This window comes from Gopherus flavomarginatus, chromosome 1 (assembly GCF_025201925.1).
Source record: "Gopherus flavomarginatus isolate rGopFla2 chromosome 1, rGopFla2.mat.asm, whole genome shotgun sequence".
Classification (NCBI taxonomy): Eukaryota; Metazoa; Chordata; order Testudines; family Testudinidae; genus Gopherus; species Gopherus flavomarginatus.
The window spans coordinates 330635848-330654550 of record NC_066617.1 but is presented as its reverse complement, the minus strand read 5'-3'; positions in this window follow the sequence as shown (position 1 = coordinate 330654550).

Here is an 18703-nt window from a genome sequence, read left to right as displayed (position 1 = left end):
ACTCTCTAGCCACCCAGCTTTGAAGGCAGTGCCACTGCCAGCAGCAGTACAGAAATAAGGGTGGCGATACCATACCATGCCACACTCTGTGCTGCTTCTTGTGGTGACACTACCTTCAGAGCTGGATATCTGGACGTTGGCTTCGGCTCTCCAGCCACCCTGCTCTGAAGGCAATGCCGCCACCAGCAGAAGTAAGGGTGGCAATGCCATACCATGCTACCCATACTTCTGTGCTACTGCTGCAGGTGATGCTGCCTTCAGAGCTGAGTGGCCAGCCAGTGGCCACCACTATCCCACCACCCAGCACTGAATGTAGTGTGACTGCCAACAGCAGTGTGGAAGTAAGGATGGCATTGTATGGTATTGCTGCTCTTATCTCCATGCTGCTGCTTGTGGTGGCACAGAAGTAAGGATAGCAATACCATATCCTACCACTTTTACCTCCGTGCTGCTGCTTGTGGTGGTGGAGAAGTAAGGGCAACAATATTATACCCTGCCACCCTTACTTCTGCACTGCTGCTGGAGATGGCGCTGCCTTCAGAACTGGGAGACCAGTAAATAGCCACCACTATCCATCATCCAACTGTGCATGTAGGGCCACCACCAGAAGCAGCATGGAAGTAAGGGCAGCAATACCATATCCTGCCACCCTTACTTCTGTGCTGCTCCTGGCACCAGCACAGAAGTAAGGTCAGCAATATTATACTCTGCCACTCTTACTTCTGTGCTGTTGCTGGTGGTGAAAGAGCTGATTCAACAATGAATTTGACCCACTTAGTAGAAAATATAAATCAGACTATAATTACAAACTTGGAAAAATGATCTTTCCTTGTGTTTTAGGAAGCGGGAATTTATTAAATAAATGTATACATGTGAATTCTTTTTGGTCCCAAATACTCAGAGCCAACAAGCCTTCTATTTATACACTAAAAGAGCAGTAAAACACTACCATATTTCTCATAAAAATAGAATATATTTAAGACTGATGTTTTCTCTAATGTTTAAAGGCGTAGGCAAACACAAGTATGAATTCTAGACCCTTCTCTGCATCAGCTGCAGGAATTATAGCCTGATCTCTTTCTCGATGCTAAACAACAACCTTTGGGTATGTCTGTACAATGGGATTACTCTGATTTTACAGAATCAATTTTTGGAAACAGATTGTATAAAGTCAAGTGCATGCGGCACACTAAGCACATTAGTTTGGCAGTGTGCGTCCACAGTACCGAGGCTAGCATAGACTTCCGGAGTGTTGCAATGTGGGTAGCTATCCCGTAGCTATCCCATAGTTCCCGCAGTCTCCCCCGCCCATTGGAATTCTGGGTTGAGATCCAATGCATGATGGGGCAAAAAACATCTTTTCTGGTGGTTCTGGGTCCATGTCATCAGGCCCCATCTATGAAAGCAACGGCAGACAACTGTTGTGTTCCTTTTTTCCTGGGTTACCTGCGTGGACGCCATACCACGGCAAGCCTGGAGCCCGCTTAGCTCAATGCAGCAGCCATGAACATTGTAAATACCTCACACATGATCGTGCAGTTTATGCTGAACCAGAAACTGCAAAACCAGGCAATGAGGAGGCGGCAACATGGTGACGAGAGTGATGAGGACATGGACACAGAATTCTGTCAAACCATGGGCCCCAGTGCTTTGGAGATCATGGTGTTAATGGGGCAGGTTCATGCTGTGGAATGCTAATTCTGGGCCCGGGAAACAAGCACAGACTGGTGGGACTGCATAGTGTTGCAGGTGTGGGATGATTCCCAGTGGCTGCAAAACTTTCGTATGCGTAGGGCCACTTCCATGGAACTTTGTGACTTGCTTTCCCCTGCCCTGAAGCGCAAAGACACGAAAATAAGAGCAGCCCTCACAGTTGAGAAGCAAGTGGTGATAGCCCTGTGGAAGCTTGCAACGTCAGACAACTACCAGTCAGTCAGGAATCAATTTGCAGTGGGCAAATCTACTGTGGGAGCTGCTGTGATGCAAGTAGCTAAAGCAATCACTGAGCTGCTGCTACCAAAGGTAGTGACTCTGGGGCATGTGCAGGTAATATTGGATGGCTAACTGTGATGGGGCGATAGACAGAACACATATCCCTATCTTGGCACCAGAGCACCAAGGCACCTAGTACATAAACCTCAAAGGGTACTTTTCAATGGTTCTGCAAGCACTGGTGGATCACAAGGGACGTTTCACCAACATCAACATGAGATGGCCAGGAAGGGTTCATGACGCTCGCATTTTCAGGAACACTACTCTGTTTAAATGGCTGCAGGAAGGGATTTATTTCCCAGACCAGAAAACAGTTGGGGATGTTGAAATGCCTATAGTTATCCTTGGGGACCCAGCCTACTCCTTAATGCCATGGCTCATGAAGCCATACACAGGGCAGCCTGGACAGTGGTCAGGAGCTGTTCAACTATAGGCGCACCTTACTGACTCACTCAGACCTCAGCCAAACCAATATTCCCATTGTTATTGCTATGTGCTCCACAATCTCTGTGAGAATAAGCGGGAGACATTTATGGCGAGGTGGGAGGTTGAGGCAAATCGCCTGGATGCTGATTACGTGCAGCCAGACACCAGGGCAATTAGAAGAACATGCCAGGAAGCGCTGCGCATCAGAGAAGTTTTGAAAACCAGTTTCATGATTGGCCAGGCTACAGTGTGAGAGTTCTGTTTGTTTCTCCTTGCTGAAAACCTGCCCCTTGATTGACTCATTCCCTGTAAGCCACTCACCATCCCCCTTTCGATCACAGCTTGCTTTCAAAGGAAATAAAGTCACTATCATTTAAAAAACATGTATTCTTTATTAATTGATTATAAAAATAGGGAGAGAACTGACAAGGTAGCCCGGGTGGGGTGTGGGAGGAGGGAAGGAAGGAAAAGTCCACTTCAAAACTTGTTGAATGTCAGCCTTTTACTTGGGCTGTCCACTGAGATAGAGTGGCAGGATGCATGGAGCCTCCCCTCAATGTTCTTGAGCGTCTGGGTGAGGAGGCTATGGAACATGGGTGGGAGGGAGGAGGGCAGTTGTACAGGGCCTGCAGCGGCACTCTGTGATCCTGCTGCCATTCCTGAAGCTCCACCAGACGCCGGTCCGTTTGATACCGCAGCAGCTGCAGCATTGCATCCTGCCTTCTCTGATCTTCCTGCTGCCACCACTCATCTTGAGCGTCCCTCCTGTCCTCGCGTTCATCCCTCCTGTCCTCATGTTCGTTGGACGCTTTCCTGTACTATGATACTGTGTCCTTTCACTCATTCAAATGAGCTGTTTCACTGCGGGTCGATTGCATGATTTCAGAGAACATTTAATCTCACATGCGTTTTTTTCACTGCCTTATCTGAGATAGCTTTTTGGACGGAGGAGGGAGGCTTGAAAAATTTGCAGCTGCAGGAGGGAAAAAAAGGGAAAGAAGATACATTTTACAGAACAATGTGTGTACTCTTTCATGGTGAACAGCAATATTCACATTACATAGCACATGTGATTTCGGTCCAAGGTCGCATTTTGCATCTTAATATTGAGTGCCTGCGGCTTTGGTGTTAGTGATCACAGATGCAGGGCAGGGCAACAGAATTCAGCTTGCATGCGGCCATGGTAAGCCATTGTCTTTCAGCTTCAGTAACCTTCATAAAAGCAGTGCCCTCCTTTCCCATACCAAGCAAAGCCCATTGAGTGCTGCGGTTTTTGTGTTACCGTGCAGCAGCAGAAACCAAACTAACGCCCCCCTAATCCAATTCTCTGGGATGATTACTTTACCCCTCCCGCCACCGTGAGGCTGGTATCAGGGAAGATCCCTGCTAGTCAAACACAAACAGCTCAGCGCCAATGGCTTCGTTGTGTGGATGAGTGCAGGGTTAATTCGATTTTGCACTGCTAAATTCAACCTAAACACATAGCGTAGACCAGGCCTTTGCCAAGTACATTATATAGTAATTAAAAACAGGTCTAGATCAAGATTATATTGGACAGATGCTATTTCAAGCTAAGCTGAAAGCTTCACATTATCATGATCACAATGTATCCACTATATGGTTCTATAACCACTGCTAAACTCAGAAAATTTAAAAATTGTGGCTTTGTTTGAAAAAGGAGAACTAGTTCCCTGCTTGCAATTAGTAGGTGAAAAGCCAGCAGCAGAATTTCATTGATGCATGCCTCTTTAAAAAGGGATCTTAGATGTGTACTTGATAAGCTGAAATTAAATTAAGGAGTCTTCAGAGAAAATGAATGAATAGTGGCTGTAGCTGAAAAATCATCATTATATCTCTAGGGAACGAATCATTCCAAAATACAAGTTCAGAGTAGGATGACCAATAGGCTGCAGCAACCAGGACTACAGATTTTTTAAACTTGGACTGTCTGACCTTTTAATTTAAACCACAAATAAGGAGAAGATGAAAAGTGCCCTTCAACTCCAGAAAGCAACATAAATAAACTATAGTGAATGGAGCTCAGTAGGGTATATTAACTCCTTTGAAGTGAATAAATTTCTGATGACTGTGCTTATAAATGATACACCTAAATGCTAACATTACAGCCAAAGCTAATCCACCCATGATATGTTCATTTAATTATTAGAACTTGTGATGATTTGACTTAAATTAGAATCTGTATTTTTCCCCATTTGCTGGGGTGATTTTTTATGCACTTAGAAACAGTTTAATCAAAATCTGGCCAAGGAAACATATTCCAAAATGGCAGGATAACCTTACAAAGCTGCCAGGAAAATTTACCACCCTAGATGTAAAACCAGCTTGCTCATCCTTACTATGATAATGACAACAACAACATTTTATTCACCTGCCAAAATAAATTCTTTCACTTGGATGATAGGGTGAGTAGAACTTTGGAAGGTCATGGTACAGAACAGAAATTGTTGAGTGAATCCTTACTGTACTCATTATAAACATCCTGGAATCTTACTCTGATGACATCCAAAACAAAGTAATTTTATATGATGTCACTTAATCTCTCTTCCAATTGATTTAGTTTCATTTTCAGAATCCATCCTACCTATTACCACCATTGCCATTGTAGCTATCCAAAACGGAACAACCACCAGACCCCACAATGACATTGGCTCAGCAGTTAGAGCACTTGCCTCCAATGTAGAAGGTTAAGCTTCAGGTCTCTGCTCCGATTCTGCATTAGACAAACTCAGATTTTACCTTGGCAGTCTGTTATTCCAGAAGGGATTTCTAACTTGATATAAACATAGCTTTCAATATGATTGTTTTAGTGAATTACACTCTACATTTGACCTTATCCCCCAGTGATTTTCCCTCTAGGGACCACAGGACACTTGTAGTATTTACATACCACAGGAAGTCATCTTCCCTCCCTATATGTCACCATAATTCTCAACGAAAAGTCAATGGGAGTTACATCATATACATGCACTACCTAAAGACATAATAATATCCGCTTAATTCATTCAAATAGGGCAGTCTGTTTAGCATATCGCAGATCTTCAGTTATAGACTCATAGACTCTAGGACTGGAAGGGACCTCGAGAGGTCATCGAGTCCAGTCCCCTGCCCTCGTGGCAGGACCAAATACTGTCTAGACCATCCCTAATAGACATTTATCTAACCTACTCTTAAATATCTCCAGAGATGGAGATTCCACAACTTCCCTAGGCAATCTATTCCAGTGTTTAACTACCCTGACAGTTAGGAACTTTTTCCTAATGTCCAACCTAAATCTCCCTTGCTGCAGTTTAAGCCCATTGCTTCTTGTTCTATCATTGGAGGCTAAGGTGAACAAGTTTTCTCCCTCCTCCTGATGACACCCTTTTAGATACCTGAAAACTGCTATCATGTCCCCTCTCAGTCTTCTCTTTTCCAAACTAAACAAACCCAATTCCTTCAGCCTTCCTTCATAGGTCATCTTCTCAAGACCTTTAATCATTCTTGTTGCTCTTCTCTGGACCCTCTCCAATTTCTCCACATCTTTCTTGAAATGCGGTGCCCAGAACTGGACACAATACTCCAGTTGAAGCCTAACCAGCGCAGAGTAAAGCAGAAGAATGACTTCTCGTGTCTTGTTTACAACACACCTGTTAATGCATCCCAGAATCACGTTTGCTTTTTTTGCAACAGTATCACACTGTTGACTCATATTAAGCTTGTGGTCCACTATGACCCCTAGATCTCTTTCTGCCATACTCCTTCCTAGACAGTTTCTTCCCATTCTGTATGTGTGAAACTGATTGTTCCTTCCTAAGTGGAGCACTTTGCATTTATCTTTATTGAACTTCATCCTGTTTACCTCAGACCATTTCTCCAATTTGTCCAGTTGTTCCAAGATTGTCCAGGTTTCTTTAGTTTCCCACTTACTCCATTTCTGCTGAACAAAACACACACAGAACCAACCTGATATCACCAGGGAAGGGAGAGCTTGGAACAAATACCTGCTACCACTAGCTTTCCCAAAAAATTCTATCCTCAGTGCATGAAAAATTTTAGGCTCACAATTTGGGCTTCAGTGAAGTAATATGGCTGAGGGCCAGAAAAAGCGGGGTGGGGGGGAATTAGGTGTACAATGGAAAGTTAATTACGCCAATTTCTGGTTATTTTATATAAGACACCTTATTATGGTGTCTAAGTATTATTTGGCCACTTATCGACTTTTACACTCCCTACATCCTTCTGAATTTAACATTACATTAAAATGTTTAATGTACTTGATATTTCAAAACTCAGGAAGTTCAGACTTACTAAAATTATGGCTTCTTGGTCCTTCCTCCTCTAGCCATATTCCTATGTTGCCCATGAACCTGTTACTCAGTGGAGACCGAGAGGCTATGGTACTGTAGCCTTAGATCTCACCTGTCTGCAGGAAGAGTGTCTTTTGTACAAGTAATCATTGTTATTCAATGGAATTTCCCTTGCAATGCAGGAAATGAAGATTATAAGGAATTTTAAAGCTCTGGGGCAGCATGATGAAACACCTATATACTGGTGTCTCCAATTCATATCCATAGCATCTCTCTCACATCCTTCATTAAAAGGATGTACCCATAGCTGTCAGCACTGTGGCTCATATTTTGATTAACAGCACTTTTGATTTCAGTAGAAGCTGTGGGTGCTCAGCACCTCTTGGAATCAGACCCTAAATGTGCCTGTTATATCAGGCTCCTTGTACAAAGAGAAGAGGGAAATCAATACTCTCTATCTACTGAGGCTGGTTTTCTAAAGAGCTGCAGAAAAAAAAGTGTCTGTAATGGCAGGAGTATGGGTTCAACTTCCTTTTTCATATAAAATACCACCAGGTCATATGGAGATACAAGGTGGGTGAGGTAATATTTTATTGGACCAACATCTGAAGCTGGTCCAATTCAATATATTACCTCACTTGCTTTGTCTTTTTAAATTACATTGCAATGTTTCATCTCTGAGGTGGTTGCATTTCTGTGGTGCGAAAAGTGATCCCTAATATGCAGTTTACAGGGTAACAAAAGCAAAACATTCAGAAAACATTTTACTAGAAACCTCTGAAGACTCCTGATCAAGATAATGTGTTTAAGTTATTTTTCTTTAGAAAATCACCTCTTTAGCTGCTCATTGCAATGCACAAAACCCCAAAATATTATAGTAAATGTTGGATCAAATCCTCTCACTCACACTGGGGCAACACCACCAACTTTGATAGGGTTACACTGTTACAAATGAAAGGAGATTTTGAGATAATTAATGTAACAATCTGCTGCTTCATTTACCTTCCCCTCTTGTCTTCTGGCTTGTGCATTTCAGCTCTTCATTCGCTAAAGGTGATATCAGTTCCTCTATAGGGAGTCAACATAACCCACTGGACCACATGCATGATCCACAGAAGATATAAGTCCATGGGACACCAGGTAAAGAGTTAGAGCCTGGCTCTTTAGCTCAAACTTCACACTAGACTCATGCTTTTAGCTCTGCAGGTGTCCAGTTCAATCCTTTGTGTTGGCCAAGATGACAGCCACCATACAAATAGAGATTACAACAGACTCCCATCCTCTAAGGATTGGCCACAGAAGGGTACATGTAATACATGCTGATCAGTAGATCACACCAGCACCACTGGAGTTCCACCTGAGCCCTCAAAACAGGGTGTAAGTGCAACATGGGTGGAATACTGGTTATCTCCAGGGGTGGATTCCACTCTTAGCACCCTATGGTATAACTTGTCTTTGCTTTGGTGATCATTTACTCATTAAAATTGTCTCACAGACTTCCAAGTGAGAGTTCCACAATCAGACTCAATTCACATCATTTCCCTGGCGCTCTCTCCTTCACTCTCCCTCCTTTCAGCCTCAGTGCCCTTTTCCACAAGCAGATCTGCTTCATATTTCTCAACACAGTGTTCATACTCACCTCTGACACTCATGGTAAGGTTTGTGCATGCATGTGCCGCATTAGAGGCTGTGCCACACTTCATGACCTCGTCTGTCACAGTCTGCAGTATATTGGACCAGGCTTTCAACTGACACTTCTGCTGATAAAAGCTTATCAAGGGATTTTATCCTGGGAAGATAACACAGGATCAAGATTCTGGCTGTAAAGGAAACTTATCTTCTCAAAATTGCAAAAAAGCAGTTCCCCCAAATGGGTGATGATTCTTGTCAGACCACACTCATTGTCAGACCACAGAGTACAGTAAAGTGAGCCATAGACAGAATGTCCTTGCCACATGTGCTGTATGCTTCAGAGTCCACTTTGATTTTACCTTCTGGATGTAATGGCTCAGTTACAAGTAATAAAACTGAAAACCTACCATTGAACTGAATATCCTGTAATCAGTAACTGAATGTGAAAAGAAACTAAAAGCCGTGTTATCAACTCTACACGGACTTCATTTCCAAGAACACTGTCTAAACAGGAATGGTTTAAGAGAGAGGAAAGGATCAATCTAATGGTTGTTTAGTGCAGTAAAGTTCTTTAGAGCTGATAGTTTTGATCTTGGTTTTTATACTGTATGCAGTTCAAGAACTACAGAAAGATACTAATGGTGATACAGCTAAATGATTTAGTAAAACTATTTCTACCTTTATTGACAGCAGGGGTGCTGGAACAGTTTGTACAGTGGAGGTGCTGAGATCCATTGAACCAAACTGTAAACCCTGTATATGATGGAAACAACTTCAAGTCAGCAACCCCCTCCTCCACCCCCGACACTCCTAGTTCTAGCACCTGTGATTGACAGTTTAAATTCTGATTTTTATTTCTCCATGGAAGTTTATTTTTAACCTCAATTGACACACTGCTTAACCACCCTATTTTCATTTAATTTCACCCTGCCGAGTATTTCTCACCTTAAGGTTATCCCACAAACATTTATGTTCATGCTTAACTCTATGCACATGAATACCCCATTGGCTTCTGTAGGACCACTCATATGCTTGACGCTAAGCAAGCTATTTATTATTTGGTGCACCAAGATTAGGCACTAGGCACTGCACAAAAGGCAATGAAAGAATGAAGGAACAGGGAAAGCTCAGCTTCTCTTTGAACTGATCCAGATGGAGCTTTTTCATCCCAAGCAGAGTAGCTAGAATGCAGAGCACTTGAATATTTTGTGTCCCAAAAAAATATTGCTACTAAAGTGTCCCTGTGCTTTAACTTTGAAAATATGGTCACCTTATTTATAGCTCTTGATCCTGCAAGGTGCTGCTGAACACCCTTGACAGCCATTGAGCTGAGTGGAAGATAAGGGTACTCTGTACCTTACAGGAGTGCTCAGTCCGTGCAGGATTGAGCCCATAACTGCCTGTTTCTGCTTGGAGCATGTAGTGACTGGTTAGTAATTATTTACTGTAATGGAAATTACAAAAACCTAATTTGATTTGAAGTTCACCTTACATATAGCATAAATATTCAGGCTAAAAGAGCTTAAGACCCTTTGAAAATCTTAGCATCAATTATTCTCCTAGTAAAATGAATCTTTAATACATTTAGAGCTCAGGGTTTACATGCTAGTGGCCAATAGTGGGACTGAATTATATATCTAAGATATTAAAGTAAAATAGAAAAAGTTTATTCAATAGCATGAGATTATTTGAACTGCAATTGCTTCTGTTACTATGTGGCAGGAGCATTTGATATCCATGTGCCGCTAGAGGAGTTAATCTAAAAATAAATGTGCTAAAATCCAAGACGTAGATATTGAAAGAATGGGTTTGAAGATAGCATCCTCTTAAATACAGATGTGTTCTAAATAATGTACACGGATCTCACTGGAAAATTGATATTTAAGCTATTAAATAAAACAAACATTTAGCATTTATACATTCTTTTCATCCAAGAGCTCAAATCACCAGAAGAAGTTAGGAATTAAGAGAGGAGGGATGATCTGAAATTCGTTGGAATTTGGGTGCCTAATTCCCCTGTGCGTCTTTGAAAACCTCAGTCTAAATGTCTTGCCTGCAGCAAGTCCATAGCAGAGCTGGGAATTAAAGCCAGGAACTCAGTACACAAGACTGTCCCTCTCTCACAGTGAGATTTTCAAAATTTCCATTATAAATCAATAGTAAATAAAATCCTAGCTTTAATTTTTCTAACCCCTTTAGTTCTGCGCCTTGTTGAGAACAAAAGCTGGTCAGAAATTTTCCAATGGAACCGTTTTCGTAGAAACATGTCAGGTCTGGCAACACTTTTGATAGGAACCAGAAAAGTTTTTGTGACATGGAGCAGGGCTCTGGGCAGCCCTTTTGCCACACAGGCAGCTGGCAAACTAAAAAATACCATTTTGGTTCTCCCAAAATGGAATTCTCCTGGAAATCCCTTCCCACAAAAAAAAAAAAAAAAAAAAGAAAACACAACACAAAACCACTTTTCATCTCAATTGAAGACCTTTCCCTCCCCCCCTAAATTGTGACTTTTTGCTGAAGGGATTTCCATTTATCATCCAGGAAGAGTAAAACTGTAAAACAAAGATAATAATCCTTTCACCAAACTTTGTCTATCTTGTCTGTTGAGATTGTAGGCTCTTTGAGATAGCAGTGTTACTAATTCTTGTGGTTTTATCTCAAGATTTGCAATATTGCCTTTTTTCCCACAAACCCTGGCTTCTGGAATCTAGAAAATAGACAAGAATAAGAGCAAATTTCTAGCCTATCACAGTTGCAGGAAAAAAAACTCGAAAATGTAAGGCAAATAAAATTGAATTTCTTTTATTATATTATTATTACTATTTATTTGTGTTTAAATTTTATGATTTGTGTGGTGGTGGACTTGTAACTTTCCAACATCTGGGACTGGCAATATTGAGACAAGGACTGTCTTACTGTGGATTTGTGCAGTGCCTAGCACAGCTTGTGCGATGAGCCCCTAGGTTCTGCTGTAATATCATACCTAGATAATGGCATAAACCAATGGTTCTCAAACTTTTGTCCTGGTGACCCCTTTCACATAGCAAGCCTCTGAGTCCGACCCCCCCTTAAATATATAAAAATTTGTTTTTAATTTAAAACATCATTATAAATGCTGGAGGCAAAGCGGGGTTTGGGATGGAGGCTGACAGCTCGTGACCCCTATGTAATAACCTTGCGACACCCTGAAGGGTCCCGACCCCCGGTTTGAGAACCTCTGGCATAGAGAGTACACTTATAATGTTTGCAAGCATTACTAAGCTGGGAGGGGTTGCAAGTGTTTTGAAGGATAGGATTAAAATTCAAAATGACCTGGACAAACTTTCTCGTGCATTGATGTGTTGTGAGTCTTACTTCGTATTGTTAAAACACTTTGATATACTCCGGTGAATGGTCTCTTTTTAAGAGTAAAGTTCTTCATTTTCCTAATGTTTCAAGTTTTTAAGATCTTAACATTGAGCAAGCGCTTCCATGTTGTTATCTCAAAGGATTTTTCCTCAGGGAAGCTTAACTCATGTGTTTTATTTAATGAGATGCTGCAATTAGTATTTTTTTGAGTCACTGAATGTGGATCAATACCCTGTCAGTAACCTAGTCCCAGATTTGGACCTTAGCGTCCAAAATATGGGGGTTAGCATGAAAACCTCCAAGCTTAGTTACCAGCTTGGACCTGGTACTGCTGCCACCACCCAAAAAATTAGAGTGTTTTGGGGCACTCTGGTCCCCCCAAAAACCTTCCCTGGGGACCCCAAGACCCAAATCCCTTGAGTCTCACAACAAAGGGAAATAAACCTTTTCCCTTCCCCCCCCTCCAGGTGTTCCTGGAGAGGTACACAGAAGCAACCTCCGTGAATCTAAACAGAGGGATTCCATCCTCCCCGTTCCCAGCCTGGAGAACAGAATTACCGAGAGTCAATCTCTCTTCCCCCCTCACCCAGAGTGAATGCAAAGTCAGGCTAGTACATCTAACACACACAGGTTTTCCCCTGACTTCTTCCTCCCACCAATTCCCTGGTGAGCTGCAGACCCAATTCCCTGGAGTTCCTCACTAAAGAAAAACTCCAACAGGTCTTAAAAGAAAGCTTTATATAAAAAAGAAAGAAAAATACATACAAATGGTCTCTCTGTATTAAGGTGACAAATACAGGGTCAATTGCTTAAAAGAAATATGAATAAACAGCCTTATTCAAAAGAATACAATTTAAAGCACTCCAGCAACTATAGACATGTAAATACAAAAGAACATAAAAATCTCCTATCTGATCTTTGGTACTTACAACGGGGAAACAGATGATTAGAAAGCAGGAAATAGAAATCACTCCTCATAGCTGAGAGAGAGGCAGACAGAAGACAAAGAACTCAGACACAAACTTCCCTCCACCCAGAGTTGAAAAAAATCCTGTTTCCTGATTGGTCCTCTGGTCAGGTGCTTCAGGTTACTTTTTTTTCAGGTGAAAGAGACATTAACCCTTAGCTATCTGTTTATGACATACCCTACAAAGGAATTATATACAAACATTTCAAGAGGTTTCTCTATGATGTCAAGATATTAAAATATAGTTCATATTCCTGAAAACATGTGTTGAGCTTTTGTTTTTCCATTGAAAAAAAGATGGGGGACAAAGTGCTAAAAGACCTTTAAAAATTGATTAGAGACATTTTAGCTATTTTAGTATCAGAGGGGTAGCTGTGTTAGTCTGGATCTGTAAAAGCAGCAATGAGTCCTGTGGCACCTTATAGACTAACAGACATATTGGAGTATCCAATGAAGTGGGTATTCACCCACGAAAGCTCATGCTCCAATATGTTTGTTAGTCTATAATGTGCTACAGGACTCTTTGCTGCTTTAGCTATCTTGGCATTGCAGGTGGAGAAAACATACATCAAAATGTAAAACATTTTCACTTTTATGCACTCATTTCTGTATCATTTATTCTAACCTAATTATATGTTATTTATGACCATTGAAGCCTGTACCCCAGGAGGGATGTTCTGCTTGAGAAGATCATATTTGATGCTATGACAACTAGCAAGTACCTTATAAAGACATCTTTGCTGAAAATATACAGTTGAGTTGTTATATTTTAAAGAGAGAGAAAAGGTGCTATTAAAAATTTTCCTCCATATATGAACACTCTAAATGAAAACAATATTTATAAACCTGGCAAAATAATTGACAAAACCCAGCCTCCACAGCTGGGATATAAAGTGTAAGAAAACACACTGACCCATACAGCTATATGAACACAAAAACTGTTGTTTCCTTAACGAAGCTGCTGTCCTGTTTCAGATGTTACTGACTGTGACAGGATCAGGAGTCTACATGTTGTTTTTCTCACTTCATTAACAAATCAGAGGAGCCACTTATGTTACTGGATATGTCTGTTTTGTAGGGGTTTTAATTTGTTCACAAACAAGCAAAACAAATGCAATCTCATTTTGGTACATAGAGCCATTACCAAATACCATTAGTTAGAAACACATTTTGCCTTCTAGTGGGGAAAAAAGATTTGTGTGGTTGGCTTCATGTTTATTTTCTCATTCAACATGGGAAAACTCATGTGGTCTCATGTTTATTTCCCACCATTACAATTACAACTTCCTTTCCCTGCTTCTCAGCAACCTAATAGAACACTATCTTATTTTTAGCGCCACTGTTTGAACAGCAGAAAACTGCAAATCCCCTGGGTGTGATAAAAAGACAGTAAATAAAAGATCAATATTTCGATGCTCTTGTAAGAAGTCACCTCCTCTTTAACAACAATAAAATATTTGAAACTCCATGCTTTGGAGCAGTGACTACTATGTCATAAAAAAGAGCAAAGAATCATTAATTGCATGGTGCCACTTTCCACCTGCTGACTACCTTTGAATCAGATCCTGCAGGATGTAAAGAGCCTCATTCCCATTCACTTCAGTAAAAATTTAGGATGCTCAGCACCTGGCAGCTTCTTACCTTTAGAACTGAATATTTTCATTGGCTGTAAGAATTTTAGGGCTTGATCCAAAACTCACTGAACTCAATGGAAAGACTATGCCATTGGTTTCATGGACTTTGGATCAGGCCTGTAGCCCAGAGTCAGACTCTGCAGGTCAAAATAGTGAGAAAACATGCTCCAGGTGCTTCCTGTTTCCACTAGGAGGTGTAGCCCTGTGCCAAAGATGAGAAAAAGCAGGCAGAGATATTTCCTAGATGGAGAAAATTAGATAAAATTCAATAAATAGCTTCTAATCCTCTGCTCTCCCATTGTCCATATCATGTTTTAGTTTTGTTTTGCACCATGAAAGAGCATTTATTTTACCACTGAGTATTTTGACTGTATCTTAAGAGGATTCACCTGTCTGAAATAACAAAACAAAACCATCACCACAAGCGATTAGTTCAAAAGTTCACAGTTAAAACCATCAGGCAGGAACCTCCAAAGAAAGATAGCTTCATCTGCCCAATATAACTGTGACACTGACACACTGGTCAACTGGTGTGGGATCCATAAGAGCTTAACAGGAGACACTGAAATGGTAAACAGAAATATCAAGGAACGGCCACCAAAGCCATGTTAAGTAGACTGAAATCTTTGACATATTTGCCTATATTGTTAGAGAATCAAGAATAGATGCTAAGTATATTTTGTCTGTGTTTACCAATATCTTATTAGAAGTTTAACAATGTGATCCAATTAGCTTGTAGATGCTAAAATCCTGTAGCTGTCTTTTAATGATTCATTATTGTGTTCTATTGACTCCAAGAGGTAAGATACTGTAGGAACTAATATTATTTACATTGTCTTCAGCTTAATTATCTGATACAGTGAACTATTTTAGTAATTTGAATTACTATTGCTTAAATGTATTGTGTGAGAAAGGACCCATTGAATAGACATCAAACTGTTGGCTCATTTTCATCAAAAGCCTCCTAGTGAAATTACATGTCAGCACCCAGCTTGCTTCAGCTATTAAGAAAACCCTGGGCCTGATCCTTTTTATCTCAGGTCTGCTTAAACTTTAAAAAGAAAGGTCTAAGCCACAAGACTGAGGTCTCCGGATTAACTCTGGATTTACCCTGGAATTCTCATGGAAGAATCTGAGCAAAATCTACATCTGAACTGCCTGTTGGACTATAGTGTTTTAAATTCATTCCAGAAAGACTTTTACAAATCAGCAGCTTTACCACCTCTGCTACGAAACTGACCTAAGGACTTTACACACATTTGTATGTATATTGATCTCTCTTAATTATATATAACTTTTCTTTTATTAATATACCTTAAATTTAGTTAATAAGTGTGACACTCTGTACCTTGGGGGAACCCCCCTGCACTCCCATGTTCATGCTTATATGATTGTGTGGTATCCAATGCAAAATTTGTCATGTCAGGTGTCTTCAGAAGGCTCATGATGTACTGAGCATTGTTGTTATAGTAATGTTATAGGTTGTAATTTCATGTATATAGTTATGAGGCTGAAAATGTGTCCTCATGGCTTAAAACAAGCCCAGGCAAAACTCTCCAGGAGCAGAGGGGCAGTTCACACCTCATCAGGGCATGTACGGGACAAATCCAGCCCAGCCTCACAGGAACAAAGGACACTGGCTTAGGCAGCAACAAAGGATCTGTTGGACTCTCGAGTGAGTCACCCTCTATCCCTCGGTCAGTTTGGGACTATGATGAGGTAATGCTCACCTGACTCTGAAGAGGAGGGGGACAAAGCCAAAAGGGAAGAAAGAACATGATAAAAGGGAGAGATGTTTGGCATGTTCTTCCTCTTTTCCATCTCCATCTACAGACACCACCACCAGCAACTGAAGCACTGAGCAAAGGGGGAACCTGGCTGAATAGCAACCAGACAGCCCATAGTGAGAAGCATCTAAGTTTGTAAGGGCACTGAAAGAGTTATCAGGTTAGAATGCATTTTGCTTTTATTTCATTTGACCAAGTCTGATTTGTTCTGCTTTGACTTATAATCACTTAAAATCTATCTTTTGTAGTTAATAAGTCTGTTTGTTTATTCTACCTGAAGCAGTGTGTTTGGTTTGAAGCATCTCAGAGACTCCCCTTGGGATAACAAGCCTGGTAAATATCAATTTCTTTGTCTAACTGATGAACTCATATAAGCTTTCAGTGTCCAGAGGGCATAACTGGACACTGCAAGAGAGGTTCCTAGGGTTGCATCTGGGACCGGAGGTATTGCTAAAGTAATTCGGTTGCACAATCCAAGCAGTGGCTGGCCAAAAGTGTTCACTCACATAGCTGGGAGAGGCTTATATGCTAGAGGCTGTCCGGGAACATCCTAGGAGTGGGGGTCCTCACAGCACAGCAGGGTAAGGCTGGCTCCCAGAGTCAAGGATTGGAGTGACCTCGCAGATCACTAGTCCAGATAACACCAGGTGACTGTCCCAATAAGGACTGGCTGTAAGCATCTCTTTGGGTGAGATCTGAAATATTAATTGACCTAGTGGACACCATGGTCAGAATATCGATATGGTCTATCATAAAGGGAGATCTGTTTCTCTGCCACTGTCATTGTCTGATAAGTGTAGCCATAGAACTCTTCAGAAATAGCACAATTTGTCATTAGCTGTATTAAAATTGGCTCTGTCTGGCTCTTGTGTCTGTGTGTGTGAAGCCTATGAAACATGAATCACATAAAACATTTGAAAATGCTTTTATTGTGATTTTGAATTATTTTTGATGGCAACATTTTTATCCTCCTAACATGAAGTCAACATATTCCATAATCTGAATTCTTTCAAACTAGTTTTACCCATTTGGTAACTACAGCATTTGCTGGCAGAATCTTTCAGTGGCAGGATATATCACTCAGTTAGTTTGCCATCTCTCCTGCTAATGTATTGCGTAGTCTGAATTATTATATTTTCTGTATCAAATACTCACAAAGAATTGTGCTTTTTCTTCTGTTTCTCTTCTGCTTCTGACACCTACAAAGCATCTCTTACCCAAGTACACAGCATCCTTCAAACAGATTTACTAAAACTAAACATTATATGGGATCATTTTATCTATCGCAAAAATGCAGCTACCCACAGAGATGGCCATTTAGCAGCCACAGCAACACTAAACAATATTTTAGAATAAAGAGTGAAAAATAACATATCCAGTTGGAACTGTCAGAAAAATTTCAAGTTAGAATGTAATTACTCATTTTAAATGTGACAAGGACTCTAAGGTTAACAGAACCTCTTGTGCTTGCTGAAAATGCCACCAGTGGACAGAGCCTCATCTAATCTGAAATATTGCATTTCTGACTGTGTCCTCTAGTACTTGTTTAAGGTCTTGGATTGAATACTGACTCAGAGAGAAGAGACTCAGTTCAACACCATTTCTGAAGCAACTCCATTTTTCTTAGATAGGTCTCATCTGACCTTGCATTATGAATGAGAGCTGTCAACACAGCATAGAGCTGTGATATTTTCCTTACTGTTAGAGGTAGTACTAAGCAAATAATGCATAAAAAATCCCACATTCGGCCAATTCCATCCACAAATTGTCCATAAATAGAATAAAGGGGAGTGTGAGTTTCATTTTTCTAACATATTCTGGATACTCCTTGGCCTGTAGCTTGTTTCTGAGCAGTTCACTCTGATTGTCTGAGAACTAAAATGCTTTGATTCTGAATGGGCACACAGGTCACAGAGTATGGTTTTTGACCCCTACTGAAATAAAGTGAACATGTAATGGGCATGGACACTGTCATAGTAAATGTGTTTAAGAATTCAAATTCATACATAAAAACAATATTTGCACAGTATTTGCCCAGTTCTAAATGGGCCATACAAGAAAGGTATCTTCCTTACTTCTAGAAGATGCAATCATTTCACCTCAAGCTATCATCTCACCAAAGAGGACATCTGTTACATATTCAGCATCCATTTTCTTAGTGGGAATTTTGCAAAGGGACTGAGTATGGAACATGCAGTGAAGTTATGCATTGCAGTTACCAAATCCTTTGTGGGGATTCAAGAGTCAAATTTTGCCATTTTATACTCTAGCTGAGATTTTTTTTTTAAATAAGAACATAATAAATAATAAGAGATGTACCTATCTCCTAGAACTGGAAGGGACCTCAAAAGTTCTTTGAGTCCAGCTGCCTGCCTTCACTAGCAGGAGCAAGTACTGATTTTTGCCCCAGATTCCCTAAATGGCCCCCTCAAGGATTGAACTCACAAGCCTGGGCTTAGCAGGCCACTGCTCAAACTACTGAGCTATCCCTTTGCCCATTGCAAAATTATGGCTGGGCAAAGGATGAAAGGGAATTCAGTGAAGTACCATATGAAACCAGTAAGCTCTTTATTCTTCCACCCATGTTATGCTTCTCTATGCTAATTCTCT